This window comes from Spodoptera frugiperda, chromosome 25 (genome assembly GCF_023101765.2).
Source record: "Spodoptera frugiperda isolate SF20-4 chromosome 25, AGI-APGP_CSIRO_Sfru_2.0, whole genome shotgun sequence".
Taxonomy (NCBI): Eukaryota; Metazoa; Arthropoda; class Insecta; order Lepidoptera; family Noctuidae; genus Spodoptera; species Spodoptera frugiperda.
Window position 1 is genome coordinate 4,376,677 of NC_064236.1, and position 17,173 is coordinate 4,393,849.

The 17,173-nt window shown below is 36.5% G+C and overlaps 1 protein-coding gene across 1 annotated transcript in view; it reads left to right on the top strand.

Moving 5' to 3' along the window:
* Nucleotides 1–17,173, top strand: part of LOC118267030 (alpha-mannosidase 2-like) — an 81,113-nt gene that overhangs the window by 47,847 nt on the left and 16,093 nt on the right. The window lies entirely within an intron of this gene.

The window sequence follows — 17,173 nt, forward strand, 5'->3', positions numbered from 1 at the left end:
ATTTGTTCTATTAATATTTAAGGGATTTTTGCCCATCAACCCTATCGTACCTTATTATCTAATTCAAATAAAAAATGTATATATAAGCTAGGTAAATAAAAGAGAACCATCAACCAGGGGGCCTACTCTAATTCAACGAAAAACTTAAGTTTCGTCCGAAACTTCGCAGATTGCATATTACAATTCTATTTATTGCGAACTTTCGTGAACAAAAATTAACGAATGAAATGAAGATAAATAAATAGATTTTGATATGAAATTAAATATAAAACGTTATTTTAAGTAATTTTATTAGTAAATCAATAAAACCTACGGCCGAAAATTAAACGAAACTTTGCATACGAGAACCGGAGTAACTCTAGAGCGCTAACAGGTCTAGATCGCAGAAAGGTTATGTCACCTTCACAAGATCACATAACTTCTTCAAGATGCTCAGACTCAATGAGAAGTATGTACATATTACTCCTCACATAGTATGAATTACATAATACAATAGTAGAACAGTACAAACGTACACACAATAATGGCACCGTCTACCGACAATGCGCAAGTTCACACGCGGCGGTCTCAACTTCGTATCAATGCAATTTTCACTTTCACCTCTCAGTAAAAGTCTATTTCATTGTTACACTCACATGGCTACATATTGAAGTATAAAAACCAGTATAATCTGACAGTCAAATGTGCAGAAACATCATACAAAGCCAGGCCATGTTAAACTGGTTTTGTATAGCTCGATTTGTAACTGTATATCGTATACATATGCATGACGCGTACTTTTACACGAGGGGGTAGGCAAAAGTGTCTGGCGTAGTCTTTCTACAGTTGTATTGCTATAATCTGGCACAAAGCCAAACGACTTGTTACTGCTGAAATTCAATACTTTGACCAGATTTAAAATTGACCATTCTTGACCTAAGTCAAGGTGGTTTGCCATTAGCATTTGTGTAATCACAAAAATCACGTGAAATACATATAACCTTAAAGCATTACTTTGTTATGAATATTTCTAACGCATGTAAAAATCTGAACGAATTTGATCCATAGTTATTAGTCTGGAATAACACATAGACTAGCATTTATAGGTATAAATCACTACTTGATCGACCGTATTGATAGTTTGCAGCTTATCAAAGCGAGCGTGTAAAATACATAATAGCTCTTGGCTGATACACAATGCGGTTTACAAACTCTGTTTAGCGATACAATATATGCTTCATCTATGCGACAATGTTATTACTTATACTCGTAAAATAGACAGGTTTTGTAACCGACTTTTATAGTGAACTATTGTAAAAGTTATAAATTCGGAACAAAATATATAAAAAATACTACCTCCATAATATATTAGGTACTGAATAGCGAACTTTTTTTGAAATTATTTTCTTTAAGAAACCTTTTTTTTCAAGTTTATCAATGATGTTATCAACCAAATAGCTAGTTGCCAATGAAAGAGATATGTTTCTTATCTATGTGCAAAATCTATTCGCTATGGAAATGTTTTTTTTTTTTTTATAATAAAATCATTTAAATAGATCGCTCCAATGGAACCGTTATCTCTTCGTTCCTAGACAAGATGAATGAAAAATCAATAGAGTGGTCCCATTTAAGGGGAATGTGAATGGTCAGATGCTTGGTTAGTTTCATTTTACAAAGAAAGAGGAATAGATTGTTGCACTCCTTAGGGAACAACTTTGTATTGGAAATAACATTTAGTACTAAAGTATTTCTTTATCACTATTTAGTCATTTATCTACACACTGCTAGTCACGGCTCTGTTTTGCCGGTAATTTAGATGTGCTCCGACTATATAAACAGTAACCACCTCATGGGACTCCACCGGGCTGCAGTGACGGGAAAATGTTAAATTAAGTTTCTTCAATATATAGGGTGACTGGTAATTAGTGAACGATATTTATTACAATACCAGCACACGGGTGCCTCGCTGCTCACAGCTGATCATGGCAGAGCACGCGCGCGAAATTTTAACTGTAAGAAAAATTAAACTAATGAATACAAAAAGTTTTATGTAATCTTGAGTACAATCAAGTGTTTAAATATCCTACAATAATTACCAGTCACCCTATGTGTACCCAAACTTATAGAGGCTATAGAGCTTTGACTAGAAAATTATAAATCCATGTGTCTAATAAATACATGCATCATTATATGCCTTTGTAGATATTCGTAATCACTACTTAAAACCTTTCCATGAACATGGATGGCCATGTTCCAGATAGAGACTCTTTGTAAAATACTATTTACTGATTTCCATACCATTCCTCCGTGATTTACAGAGAGCTTGTAAAATTGATGCATTAGTCTTCATTTCATATTCCTTTAACAAAAAGGGTTTACTTAAAGTATTATGCGTTTCAACGAAAATTCAGGTTTTAATCATGAATACGAGTGAAGAGAAGGATGCGCTTTAAAAGGAGCTCAGTGATTTTTTCCAGTCTTTGTCTCTCCTGCTTTTTGTTCAAGCACTTTTACTTCGTTTTCTTAAGTAAATACCTTTGCAAAGACTTAATACTAACTACATCTTGGCCATTAAAATAATATTCTTATAATAGCGTATTATGTTTAACTTAGAATATAAATCTGCTCTTTCAATAACGTCTTGTGAATTTGAATAAATATATTTACTTAAGATAATATTCTTTTAGAAGGAAAATGAACGTTCATAAATTTATATTATGTCGAGTTATGTAAAGTTTCGCAAATATATATTATGTTTAGATTGTACCTGAGTATACCTATGACCACAAATGGTTGGTAAAAGGCTACCTAACTGTATCTAGCCCGTAAGGAATCTGAGCTATCATACATACTTAAATGGCAAGTACTCCGGCTACCGTTGTCATGTGAGAGCTCACGTAAGTACCTAAGTTGTCCATCGGATAGGGCACTGTGAGTACAACTAGTTTTCGATACGGGAATCATGTTCCTCTAACAATTACGTACTACAAGTTAATTCCTTATAAAATTCACTGCTCTTAAAATCTCACTCTCAATAAAAAAATCTAGTTAGAAAATTAAAGAAGTTAATAAGTTACAATTTGAACATACGAAGCTCGACTAATTAAAACTTTGGAGACGGTTTCTGATGGTGTCCTCAAAAGTGGAAAGTCTAGAGACGTCAAGCGGGTACGAAGCTATGCGAGAATCATAAAAATATAGGTTTTATAACATTAAGTTTACAAATTGGATTAGTATCACGAGTCTCAACTTTACGTCGGCGTGAGCAATCCGTAAATGGATCTTGTAATAACTTTTCTTCTTTACGGGAACTTTAAAGGAAACTTTCTTGCAACTTGTTCCCCACCAAACAACATAGGACGATGCAAAAGACTGACTAATTGATGCACTCGAAGCTAAGAGGTAGAGTACCGTTCTCCAAGACTTTGCTCAAGTTTCCAATACTTTAGGAACTTCAGTATCGATATCAATGATTACCAATATTTAACGGCCATAACGCAATCGCCATTCAAAAATATTATTTTTAAAATGTATAAAGCAATATCTCTTACCATATTCTTTATTACAGAAATTGATACAATCTGAACAAAAAATGGAATGTAATAAGAGGTGCTCCCACCACGCAAAAACAAATAAAAAATTAATACAAAGTCAGAGGTTTTGTCCATAAAGGGATTTATAAGTGTACAAAGCACAAAGCGGCTATTACACTCCTATTGTATAATTAGTATTCCTTTTCGAAACCGGACCGTCCGACAAGCTTAATGAAAATGCTTCTGCAATTAATAAACAATTGTATTTTGTCATTGCAATTGCAACGGTGTTCATTTTCAATGGCCGGTCTTTTGACGGGACACTCTTTTAAATTGCAGATATTTTAACAAATTGATCGGAATAAAGTTGTATTGAATTTCTCTTAGCCCTTTTGTGTGATTAAAATTGAACCGAAGTGTAATGATTTAACGAATGATGCAGTTAATTGGTGCGATATTGTTACAATTACTCGTATATATGCACTTTAAAACTTTCGGGATATTTTTTGCCAAAGGTTGATTGTAGTATTGTAGTACCGTAACGAAATGATATGGTTCATGCAAGTGTCGGATATGCGACAAATACGTGATATTCGCATTTCCACTAGTAAACTAAAGTATGTTTGTCTTGTCTATCTGACAAGTGTCCCGAGGTATGACTTGTTTGTACAGTTGAATGGGTACGTCGACCCCTGGAAAGCGAACCTAGCGTGTGCTCTATTAGGGAGCGGAAGATACTAACTGAAGTATCGAGGGTCCATTAGACTCTATCACTGAGACATCTAAACAATACCCACGTATTATAAAGCAGGAATATTCCTCTACAACTCAACGTGTTCATTTACTACCATGCAGAACGAAATTAAAAAGTTTCGTGAACAACTTGGAAATATTCTTCATCAAAGACTTTAAAATAGTTTAGCTTCACATTCCCAGAAATTGTTCATCCTAGTTTAACGTTACCGGAACGAACCGTCCCGTTTTAAATTCCCGGCTGTGGTGCACGCCAGTTTCGCTGGTATTTTAGTACCCACTTGAATAACCAATAATAATCGTTGACCATTGCTGCGTAGAACATTGTTAAAATAATTGTGTGTGTGCGTGCGTATTCTGTTTGGGATTTCATGATTCATTAGCGTCAGCATCATCCATTAAGCTGAAATTCAATTTTCAGTTACGTCCAATATCAATGGTGCTGCGCCCTCACGAAAGGTTTAGGCCGCAAAAGCTATTAAACTTTTTGTTCGAACAACAAACATGTATGTGGAACTTTAGTATTAATTCAAACACATTTTGAAAGGTTTTGTTAAAATAATAGTGGTTTTAGTTGTTTGTAGTAGTTAGCGGTCGTAGATATAAAACTTACAAATAACAATATTCTGGATACTATTTTTCGGAATTTACTCAAGACCGAAAGAGATGTCACGAACTACAGGAGGCCTAGACCCTAGCGGTATAAAGGCTTAAAAAAAAAGAAAAAATAAGTGTTTTTATGAATATAGTAACGATACTGATAAGTTAATAAAAAAAAACAGTACATTCCTAGAAGCAAAACAAACAACAAAGGAATATAAGCTTATTACTAACGACCGAAGAAAAGAAAATCCAATCAATTAGGTATTCAGATGCAAGTCCGTAGGTACTTAGTATCTTGAAGAGATAATAAATATCGAGAATCCTCGTAATTGCATTGTTGAGGCAACTGTTTGTATTCGTTAGACTTAACTTATGATACAAAGCCTTCAAGTTGTTTGATAATCCACTTTCTTTCCTATTTAAATTAAAAAGGATACAAGATTTGCTTGAGTATTGCTGGAAATATTGTAAGTTTACCAAATGTTTGCTTAGCAATATTAATGTTTATATAAGTATGTATAAAGTAAGACTACTTTTATGAAGTTTGCGAATACGAAAACTTGCTACAGTAAGTTTATGAATTGGACTTGCATTTCAAACTTGTTAGTAAATATTTAGTTCGTATTTTGCGAAGCGCGTGTTTAAGTGTACGTCGGTGAGTACCATGATGGTACCATGTAGGTATTGTAGGTATAGCCTAGGCATTTCGTGTTCTGCATTCCGAAGCAAATTCTCTCCACACGCACCTGACTCAGACTAATTCGTGTTTCACGCTACAACGTCCAACTTTGCACTATTAGTATATTGTTATAGATCACACATTGTACATAGTATAACATTTACTAATCCGGTGTATATTAGAAGTAGCTCCTTGTTTTGCGGTCCATGTTTGGACTTACTGATGCACAAATAGAAAAGTTTTTCTAACATTTCTCTCGATACAATACAAACGTGGATCTAAGTGATTGACTTATTAACTAAACACATTCATTTCTAATCTACATAATATATTTGATTATCATTTATGCCTTTTGTTAAAGACTGTCCATTATATTACTAGTTACAAGTTGTCAATTAAACATTGTAGTCAAAGTACCAAGATAACACATGTTCTCAATCTGCACAATGAGCTGATGTGTCTACGTTCCCTGTAACTGTCTGCGCGGCCGGAGACACCGTCTGCTAGCTGTTCCCGTCATATGCTTGTCGCAACGTAACTAGCTCAACATTTCCACACGTCTTCAATCCTGACTATGCTTAATAGTACTTCGAAACCACAGACCTCAGTTCACCAGAACTATTCCCGAATATTACTTTCAAATACTAAGCCAAAATTCTGGATCGATCTGATTTTAGGACAGAAATTCAATGGAACTAATTTTAAACATCTAAAGATCTAACAGTTTCTTAACCCAGACCTTAGCAATTGTTTTCGATACAAAGTCGTTATTAAGGAATAGTTTAAGTCATCATTAAATGACTCTGAGTGCGGCAGTTAATTTTAAAGTTTTGGATTGAGATCGGTTTGTGGAATCGGCAGTAAAATTACTTACCTATCTGCGTAATATCTGAGTGATTTAACTACAAAATATGCGATAATTTACGATATTTTCTTTGTATATCAATGGAATTTGGTGGTTGAATGTAATGAATTTAATTTCGTTTATCTGATGTAAATATGAATTCCGAAACATAATTATTTCGTTGAACGCTTTAATCATATTTAATCATACCATACTGTTAATAAAAATGCTAAAGTCGCGAAATGTGGTAAGGCCGGGCGAGAAAATTCGGGTTTAAAAGCGTTCACCACATGATTACGTTCAGTTATTCTATTGGAAACCGTTAAACGAGATGATTAAAATTAACAGTTGGCCATTTTATCAAGCAGGTTAATTTGTACTCCACTTAATTAAATATTGAATGAATATTTTTCCATTTGTTTGTGTGACACAACACAACCAGTTTAATTAATTATGAAGCTGTGTAAAACAAGTAGGTTCTATTTTACTTATTTCTTCCTCAGTGTTAAATATTAGTTCGCTTCTTATTTCACTAAAATTATTTGCCAGTCAGCAGAGTAGTATCTCTCGCAGGACGCAATTTTTCATTGGAAAAATAAATAAAACTTACTTTTATTCGAAGCCATTAGCAGCATTTTTACACTGATATTTCTGCTGGTTCATCTCGGAATCTTTTTGAACGACTTTTACCCTTTAAACAATGTAAATGGAAGTTAATAAAACATCTTATTTCATTACGGATACCTACCCCATCCATTTGTTCCCATCTTTTCGTTATTTTTATCCAATCTTTTTAGAGTACTTAATTAATTTGATTGTTAGTTTTATTTTATTTAACTTCGAAAGTATGAAGATAATCTATATAATCTTGAACAGTTCTTAAAATAGTTGAAATATCGCCGTTTAGATGAATAACATTAAAAATAGTGATTGACAGACTCAGGACAGCAATAACAGTTCTATGAACAATCACTGAGATATATCGAATTATAGTGGTTTAGGGGAGTCAACCCCTGTCAATTAAAGACCATTGGCTTTGTGGAATCTCATCAATTAATAAGACAATAACAGCAAATTAACGGAGGGCCAATAATTTGCATTTAGACGTAACAGTTGTCGATCTATGCTCTCTGGCACGAACACTAGTAACTAACTAGTTGGGAGTCCCACTCGCAGCGTGGCCCGTCTACTCGTGTGCCCAACTCCACACGACGTAACTTTTAATTGATCTATTCATCTTGCATACTGAGATTGATCATTTCCAGACCATTGTTGCCTATTGATTCCCCACAACCCACAAATATAGTTGAACTTAGTGCTCAAAATACATGGTGTACCTAACATTAAAATGAAGACGAATATTACACATTACACGAATTTTAAGTCAACTTTCAGAATGTGGTTCCAGTGGTATTAAACATTTATTTGTAAGTTACACAAACGGAATTATATTAACAGTATTACAATTTGCTTGTTAAATATTTAATTGCTAAGCCAAAATGTTTTGTGAAAACTCAAAATTGGCTACGATGGTCCGTGGCCGTAGTTTGTGTTAAACGCGTAGTACATTGAAACTTTGCTTGGTAGAAAGGACGTTGCGTCACTACCATTTTATCTAACACAACAGTGGACAACACAGACAAACTTGACACAGACTAGGTATTCGTTATAAATATGCATTCCTCTTAAGTTTGCCGGAGTCTCTTAAGATTTTTAAATTACTTCGTTTTACAAATATCTACTTATTCTTCCTATATATTTCTTCTAATATCCAGTCAATAATACACCAATACAGTCGTTATACCTATGTAGTTAACCCAGTTTATTTCCATAGTGTAGTTATTTGCCGTTTACAGTAGATATGAGCTAAAATAATTAACAATCCTTGGGAAACAACACCCGGTGCCATTCGTTGCACAACTGCTATTCATTACTTTTACGTCCGTAATAGATAGCCATACATACTAACGTAGGTGAGCCACGTTACAATCGATACAATAAAATGTTTATACGACACAAATGTAATTTAAACTAAAACAGTAACTAACCTGTTGAAATTGATTTTCTCTTAAAATGGTGCCATCGTTCAGCAAGCTTACAGAGTAAAGCCTCTCAAATTGCGCACACATCATACATTGTTTAGGTAAATTTCGCGAGTCTTCTCGTAATTATAAGCGGCCACTGCATACGTTCGAACCCGAAGCGAAACGGGGTGAAGTTTGAAATGAGTTCGTCGCTGCGGTACCCGTAATGCCGTGTAGCGGGTTTGGTTTAAAGCCCACCTTTTGTGGTGAGTTTGGCTTGTCATACCGTTTAGTGTGCTCTTTGACGATGTTTGGATATTAAATAGCGTTTAATTGATTTGGTTTTGGAATGGGTAATTGGAAATGTTGACTACATTTCAATTTTCCCTTGATGAATGACCATTTTGACAGCCCTGTAAAGGGACGTGTATGGTGTTTAAACTTTGACTTTGGATTTAACTGGGAGCGCTGGTCCGTATTAAGGTGTCGAAGGTGCAAGCGTCTAGTTCACCAGCGATGACAAAGTTCGGTCTGACGTGCCGTAACTTACACTTGCGAAAGTATGTTCAGTTAACAGTAAAGGCCGTGCTCCGATGTTAACTGTTCACTTTACGAGGATAGTTATAGTACCTACTATGTACCTTATAAACTTTATTTATTTCAAACTTCAATAAAAGCGCTTATTAGCGTTTTCCTTCAAGTTTGCAATAGTTGAAGAGTAAATACACTCGTTTAAATATTAAATAATAAACAGTTCCTTCTGACGTAGATACTATAGGTAATTTACACAACTTCTTACAAAAAGATTTGTCAATAAACTTGTGTTGTAGCCGTTGAAGGCATTATATCTCGCAGTTTCAATCCCCGAGCGAAAAAAGTTTGTGTTAGCTACAGGTAGTTATGGCCACACGGGTACGAATATGAGAATGAATGAATAATACCTACGAGAATAACATCATACTCCATAATATACAAATGACTAAACTTTGGACGGAAACTGAAAAATCCAAAAGGTCTAAATAAAGCATGAATAACCAACTTCTAAATTAAATCTCCTCTGTAAACATACGGCCTAAACACTGAACATTAAAATGAACATTCTCATGGAACTAAATAAATGAAAAGCGACAGGTGCATTTAAACTACAAACTGTACTTAAAACACAAATGAATAGACGACTAGCAAACTTTTATTTATGTTGTGCATAAATTCGTCTCTAATTGTAGTGTCCGACCGTACCTTTGGCATCGAGTTTTGAAGTTGAAATTTCGACTTATTTGCGGTTTCGGCAACGTACCTGCGGAAACCGCGGCGGAAAGTTTTTAGGGCACTTTAGGTCGCTATTAGCATGGCTTTGAACGTTGGCCATTGTAAGTTCGACTTAGTATATTGTACGCTAGCTTTTGTTTTTTATTTAGACATCAGATATTAGTTATGAATGTTTTTAACTCGGATTCGTCGTCGGTCACTACGGTCACACACACTACGGTCGGAACTTGACCGTAGTGTAATTTTTTTATGGTTTTGAGCCGAAACCACAACGAAATATAAATTCGGTTTCGCTTATTAAAATTAGCTACGGTTCACACTTTACAGATGATGTAATAAAATAATCCAACATTCCTTTAACTCCAAATACGTGTATAAAGTCTTAAATACGCTGGAAATAAACCATCTTAATCAGATCATTACCTGATCGAGGTACAATGGCACGCCTATTACGAGGAGCGATGTGAGGACCCTTAACAGGTAGCTTCCTAGATAGTGCAGCTGTTGCTGATACAATCTCTTTGTTGTAGTGTTGTGAATTATCTATTCACACTCATGTTACTCGGTTCCCATCTCTATGGGCCATTGAAATTGTTACAGATGTATAATATATACGTTAATACCTTGTGTAGTAGATTCAAGTATATTCGCACTAAACGTATTGTTCATCCGTATTTTGCACCAGTTTTAGCTTTATTCCCGAGATTTGTTGAAATGTTACGAGTATTTAGTATTATACTGGCTGAGCTTCCATGTAAAATCTGTTGTAGCTATGATTTTATACGTGATGTATTCGTAAGCATCGAAGTCAGATCAAACTCAATAGAATTTCGAGAGATTAGCATAAATTATTTTCCTCTTAGCAAAGTGTAGAAAATATGTATAAATTAGTACAAAGTGAATTTGTAAAATCATTAACTACATATTTGACTTCGTATAAATCTAGGAAAAAAGGTGATTTATCAAAGAAGCTATTACAGCTTCTTGATCTGTGTCTAATTTTAATAAATCATTTCGAATGCGGAAGATAACAGAACTGATCAATTATTCTGAATACATTTTTTGTTACGAATAAGTTGTATAGTTTACGTTGATAGCCGGCTTCTGTTCGACAAACTGAATACATTAAAATATCAAACAGAAGTTCTCGAAGTAGATTAAATGATCGGCTAGCTGAGTTATAATACAGCCTTTGTTACGTGAAACGTTGAGTGGTTCTAGACGGCTGAAGGACACTAATGGAAATACATTATGCATCAATAGATTCATGATGACACTGACGTAGTTATACTAACAAGCAATAATAACTTGCCCTGCTAGTGTACTAGGCACTAGGCAAATCATATCAACATTGAGTGCAAAACGGAGGCCTTCTCCGTAAACACGATTGTTGAAAGGACATTACCAGACAAATTAGGTTTAGCAAAACTCTAAGCACTTAGCCCGTTTTGGGCACTACAATTTAGAAATTAACAGCAACAGTAGCACTTAATTTAGTTTCAAATGTAAAGTGATTAAAGGTTTAGACGTAAAGATGAACATATTGATTTTCGCTTTATTGACTGTAGGGATGCTTAACTTTTAAAGCGTTACTTTAAATACTTAGGTATAGTGATGGGCAATAATAATAATCCGGTTAATATCATTTGGCTAATAATCGATTAAAAGCAGTTAATAGCCATTAATAGCCAATTTTGGCTGATAACCCTGCTATTAATGTTATTTTAGTGATTGAAAATTTCCCTTCATGGTTTTCAGGCTTAGGACTGTCAGATTAGACTTCATTTTCATCATCTTTCTTTATAGTAAATAAATGTGCAATTTAAACGTAGGCCTGTAGTTGCAGGCCTACTCTAATTCAACGAAAAGCGAAGTTTCGTCCGCAACTTCGCAGATTTCGTCCTACAATTCTATTTATTGCGAACTTTCGGGAACCAAAATGAACGAATGAAATGAAAATAAATAATAGGTTTTGATATGAAATTAAAAATAAAACGTTATTTCAAGTAATTCTATCAGTAAACCAATAAAAACTACGGCCGAAGATTAAACGAAACTTTGGATTCGAAAACCGGAGTGGCCCCCAGGTTCATTACAGTCACAGGATATTTCATCGATTTCTGATGTTGGATAGAAAGGTTCCGAATCCATGAGGAAATCACTTTTCGTATCTATACTTGACGGTCTGTTTTCCAAATTCCAGTTGTGTGATATATACCTACGTTATTTTTCCTGCGGTGCGTGGGTGCGGGGATGCATGTTACCTTCTTTTTAGGGTTCCGTAGCCAAATGGCAAAAAACGGAACCCTTATAGATTCGTCATGTCTGTCTGTCTGTCCGTCTGTCCGTCCGTCCGTCCGTCCGTCCGTATGTCACAGCCATTTATTTCCGAAACTGTTGGGCCTACATAGTTGAAACTTTGTAGGTTGATGTATTTGGTTAACCCCTATTCGAATTTTGAATAAAAATTATTAAATTTAAAAATGAAAGGGGGGCACTCCATACATGGAACTGAATAAAAAAAAATTTTTCAGCTAACATACCCATGATGGGTGTCTATGGATAGGTCTTTAAAAAAGACATTAAGGTTTCTAAAACCGTTTTTAGTCAAAATCAATCGTTTGAAAGTTAGACGCCTCCAAAGTGGAAAAATGAGTGTCCCCCCCCCCCTCTAACAAAAATAAGAGAGTGAGGAATCTAAAAAAAATATATGCTGTAGATTTCAATAGAAACTAACAACGAAAATTGGTTTGAACGAGATATCATTATTAGTTTTTAAGAAATAAAACATTTTCAAAAACCGCAAATATAACTTTGTCGTTCATACAAACACTATGCAAAACCAAGTTATTTTATAACTTTTTTATGTCATCTACTTGCTGCTACGGAACCCTTCATGGGCGAGTCCGACTCGCACTTAGCCGGGGGGAAATCATCCAATGACTTCTCTCGCCTTAGGTGAGGCGAGAGGGAGTTTTAGACTCTTACTGACAAAAAACCACCCCGTTCCTACTCCTGCATTTCGAACCGGAGCTCCGGTAAACCCGCTAGGTAGTCCGCAACTCCGGATCAGGCATCAGCCCTACTGGGCCCCATCTGTGATGGTCTGATGGCTCTTTGAGGCGCGCGCGGAACGCGACGCGTCGCACGCACGGGTCTGGTTCTGGTCGGGCGGTGAGCTACCCTTGCTCGCCGACGAAGGAGGAGACGGCATCCCAGTCCCCCTCGCTCCGCACCATGGTCTGAACCAATGCCGGACGCTTGAAGTCACCGTCACCGACCACATCCCTGAGGACACGGCGGTGCTCAGCCCATGCAGGGCAAACCGCCACCGTTTGCTCCACCGTGTCCTCCGGGCGGTCCTCGCAGTGATGACACCCGGGCGTTTCCTCCCGCCCAATCAGAAACAGAAACCTACCGAAACTCCCATGTCCGGTAAGCACCTGCGTCAGGCGGTAGGCGAGGACGCTGTGGTGCCTCTCAAGCCACTCCTCAAAGAGGAGACTTATCGCTGCAATGACAGCGAGCCCAGCCCTCGGTTGCGACAGTCGTTGCTGCCATTCCGCCATGAGATCGCGCCGGAGCTAATCCCGCCACGAACTAATTTGGCGCGGCAGCAGAGTTTCGCCCCGGCGACGCGCGTCCGCGCGCAAACTAAATACGCGCGCAAGCCCCTTCGCCTCCAAATCCCACGGCAATAGTCCGGCAAGGAGGTTAGCCGCCTCTCCGGAGATCGTGCGATATCCGCGGATCACCCGAATGGCCATGACCCTCTGAGACGTGAGCAGCGCCCGAGCTGGTCGCCGCATCAGGTTCGGCGCCCACACAGGGGCGCCGTAGAGGGCCATGGACCGCACGATCCCCGCGTACAAGGCGGCAGGAGGCATTTGGCCCCCCGAGGTTGGGCAGGAGCCGCTTAAGCGCAGCCCCCGTCCGTTCCAACTTAGGAGCCAAACGTCGGAAGTGCGCATGCATGTTACCTACTATCGACTCAAAATAGCTAATAACTAACTTACTTAATGTACCTTACATTTTTACGTATCGGTTAAAATTATTTTATAGGTAAAAATACACCTACCTATTTAGCTCGCTTTATTAAGTCAAGTAACTAATTAGGTAGATGGTTAAATCACAAAGCGATGTGTTAATAGTAATTATCTTTTTTATAGTATTGGATCTCTAAATTAACAAAACTGAATTTCCCGAAAAATGTGTACCTATTTATTTATTATTAACACTTTTTCATATACAAATAGTGAAAATAAATAAAAACAATAACAATATGTTGAATCACACTGCGTACACGCACCCAATTTATGTTTACACCCACAGATTTTACAATAAAACAAAAAAAGCATTTATTTTTCTAACTATACATTAATAGCAGGGTTATCATCCATTGCTAGGCTATTAATGGCTATTAATGGATTATAATCGCTAATAACTCAAAGTAGCCGGCTATTTACCCAACACTACTTAGGTACGTATCTACAAAACTTCTCACTATATTTGTAACACTACTGTTACGGTACATATGCCACGTAATTAAAAAATCCTACTATTGTTTTGGAAACAAGTAAATCTTCGTTAGCTAACCGCCCAAGCATGTGAGATCTGAACGAGCTAACATAGATAATAATTCAAAGGATTCAACAGCAAATAGCTATCCACGAAAATGCATGGAGGTAAAATGTAACATGAATTGTAATGGTGATCGTTATATTTAATAGCTGGTTTACTCGTGTCGTGTCTGATGGAGTCAGACACAGGCACTAACCATATTATAATCCGACAAAATTACCATGACATAAAGTTTGTCTTACGCTTCCAAGAACAGCCGCATTTCGGTTTTAAATGTAATATGTTCTTCAATTTATTTAGCGCTGCCGTTGTGTCGTCGCCAGTGCTGTCCAGACTTATTTGATTAGGGAATAGCCAGGAATAATGGTGTTACTAGACTCAATATTGTAAAGCTTTTTATCCCACGACAATAGAAATTATAGACATAATAACTACCTATGCTATACACGTATTCGCACATCCATCTAAATCTAATGTATATTCATAGATTCAATTACTTAAACTAAGTTGACAATGAGTTTAAGGAAATCTCTAAAAACCATTAACCTCTCCCGAGACGGCTCATAATATAATTTATGCTAAAACAATCAACAAATACAACGCAATAATTTATGGAACAAGACGTTTACACGCGCTAAATAAACTTGTCTCCGAAATACTCGTACTTAATGGCTAATCCGAATTAATTCCTACAATAAAGTTTGTGTAGTGTGAGGTAAAGCAGTGTTGCTATTTGAGAGAAGAATCTAAGTTCGGCTACGGTAAAACTATTTGTTGCGACTTCGACTGCGCCGCGGCCGACCGCAAGCGACGGCAGCCACACCGTCTGAGACTAACTTCTCTAGTTCAACACGACATTTATCCGAAGTACCGTCTTAATCATTTATTAAGATACATCGATTGTTTTTAAATTGTACATTCTACACGTTTGTCGTCTAAATCGGCTATCACCACAAACATTCAGGATGTGTAATTGAATACAAAATTATAAAAGCCATTCAATTCAAAGTTTTGATTGGAAAATAAGCTACCATGTATAGAAACTAAACCTATCGATGTATAAAGAAAAAAAAATGGAAATCCGTGTGTGATAGATAAAACGTGTCGACCAACGTGCCTGAAAGCAGATTATATCTAGTAAACAAAAGGATTCAACTATGCGTCTCGTTCGCGCTGTCGCATACTAAATTCGAGTAATCAAAACTATCCATCACACTATTTAGACATTATCCGGCAAATGCAATTTGTCTGACATTTCAATTTACTCATAACTGACGTATGAGTTGGTGATTGTCATTCATGTTTCTGCCAAAAGCAATTCTGACAGATACGTAAATTACACATTCGGTTTTGTATGCTATTAATAGTTCCGCGTAGTGGTTAGGAACTATAATGGAGTCTGGTCGTCTGGTTGCGGTATTAAACTTATATGGCAATCAAAGAACGGAACAGTTCCCGTCACACGTCAGCGGCGCGGCAACTCTCAGATACTTTGAAATAGATCGAGGACGGCACCTCGGATAACATCGCGCTGTCATATGCGTTTTATTAACACCATTAACTTTCCGCGCTAGCCAATATTATGTCTCACCACCTCTCCTATAAAACTGAATTTTCACAACGTCTCAGGATTATAAGCTTAAGTTCTAACTGGAAATCTCCTAAGAAAAGATTTTAAGACGTTGCGGATTAAATCGATTACCTTCTATAAAGGGATACTTCAATGTTATTGTTTGTGCGACTACTTCGTTATGAAGATACGATAGATGAGCTAAATTGATATACGACTCGTACTTCTAAGTCGATCTGCTTTGATTTAGGTATGAATATTGATTAAGCTCTCAGATCTAATGAATACTAATTAAAAGCATCTTCGAGACTGCAGCTATGTCACGTAGGGTAATCTTGCCAATTATCCATTACAGACGCGCAAACAAGCCTCTGTACACAGATCCAGCGCAGCGTACATTGGGAAATTCAAATTTCCGCTGTTAAACACAAAGCTTGAACTAATCTTGTGTTCCCACATGTCGTAGATCAGAAACAATATAATTAATTGAAAAAGAAAAGAGCTGTTTCGCACGCGACCGTAAAGTTTATACATAAATACTCACTGACTGCTCACTTGCGTAATGCAATTAGTATTATTACTATCTTATGATAGTCTATCACCCTTAAATTCAATAAAATACACCTTGTATGTTTTATAATTTAAAGAAGATTTTTTTAAGATTTCTCTGTCTATCCTTATGTGCACACTTTTGCCTAAAAGGTTTATGCTAATTTACATTTCCTTCAAATCAATTGAGTTTTGAATGCAAACATTTTGCTTATTCGTTTGCATTTGAAGGGAAAGAGGATGTATTTTTCAACTCCTCGTATTTGCGAAACCAATAGCCGGAATTGTATCTGTCAAATACGTGTATTGTCGACTGGTGGACATAGTTGACCGGATGCGCTGTTGATATTTTCCATTTTATACCGTTCGTGCAGGAAATCAGACAAATACTAGCATAGTCCATGTTCGTGTTACATGAGAGAAAACATATGGAAATGACAAGCATAATGTTTATTGTACCCTGTAAACATGGACAATTATTTCAATACATTAAGTACAAAATTACATGTCATCAATGTTGCATGTTGGTAATGACATTGTGATAGCATATAACTGGTCGCCAAACGTGTACATATGGACGTAATCATGTAACGTAGGATACCAATTAATACCTGATGCTTCTAGTTGGGTATAGGATATAGCCTCTTCGCTATCAAGCTACACCGTACCCCCACTTTGTTGTGAACCGATATTCGATTACGTAGGCGATGTAATTAAGACATAGGTATTCATGTTAACCTTCATATTTTTATTCAAGTAAATACCTACACTCGGATCTAGAACCAACTT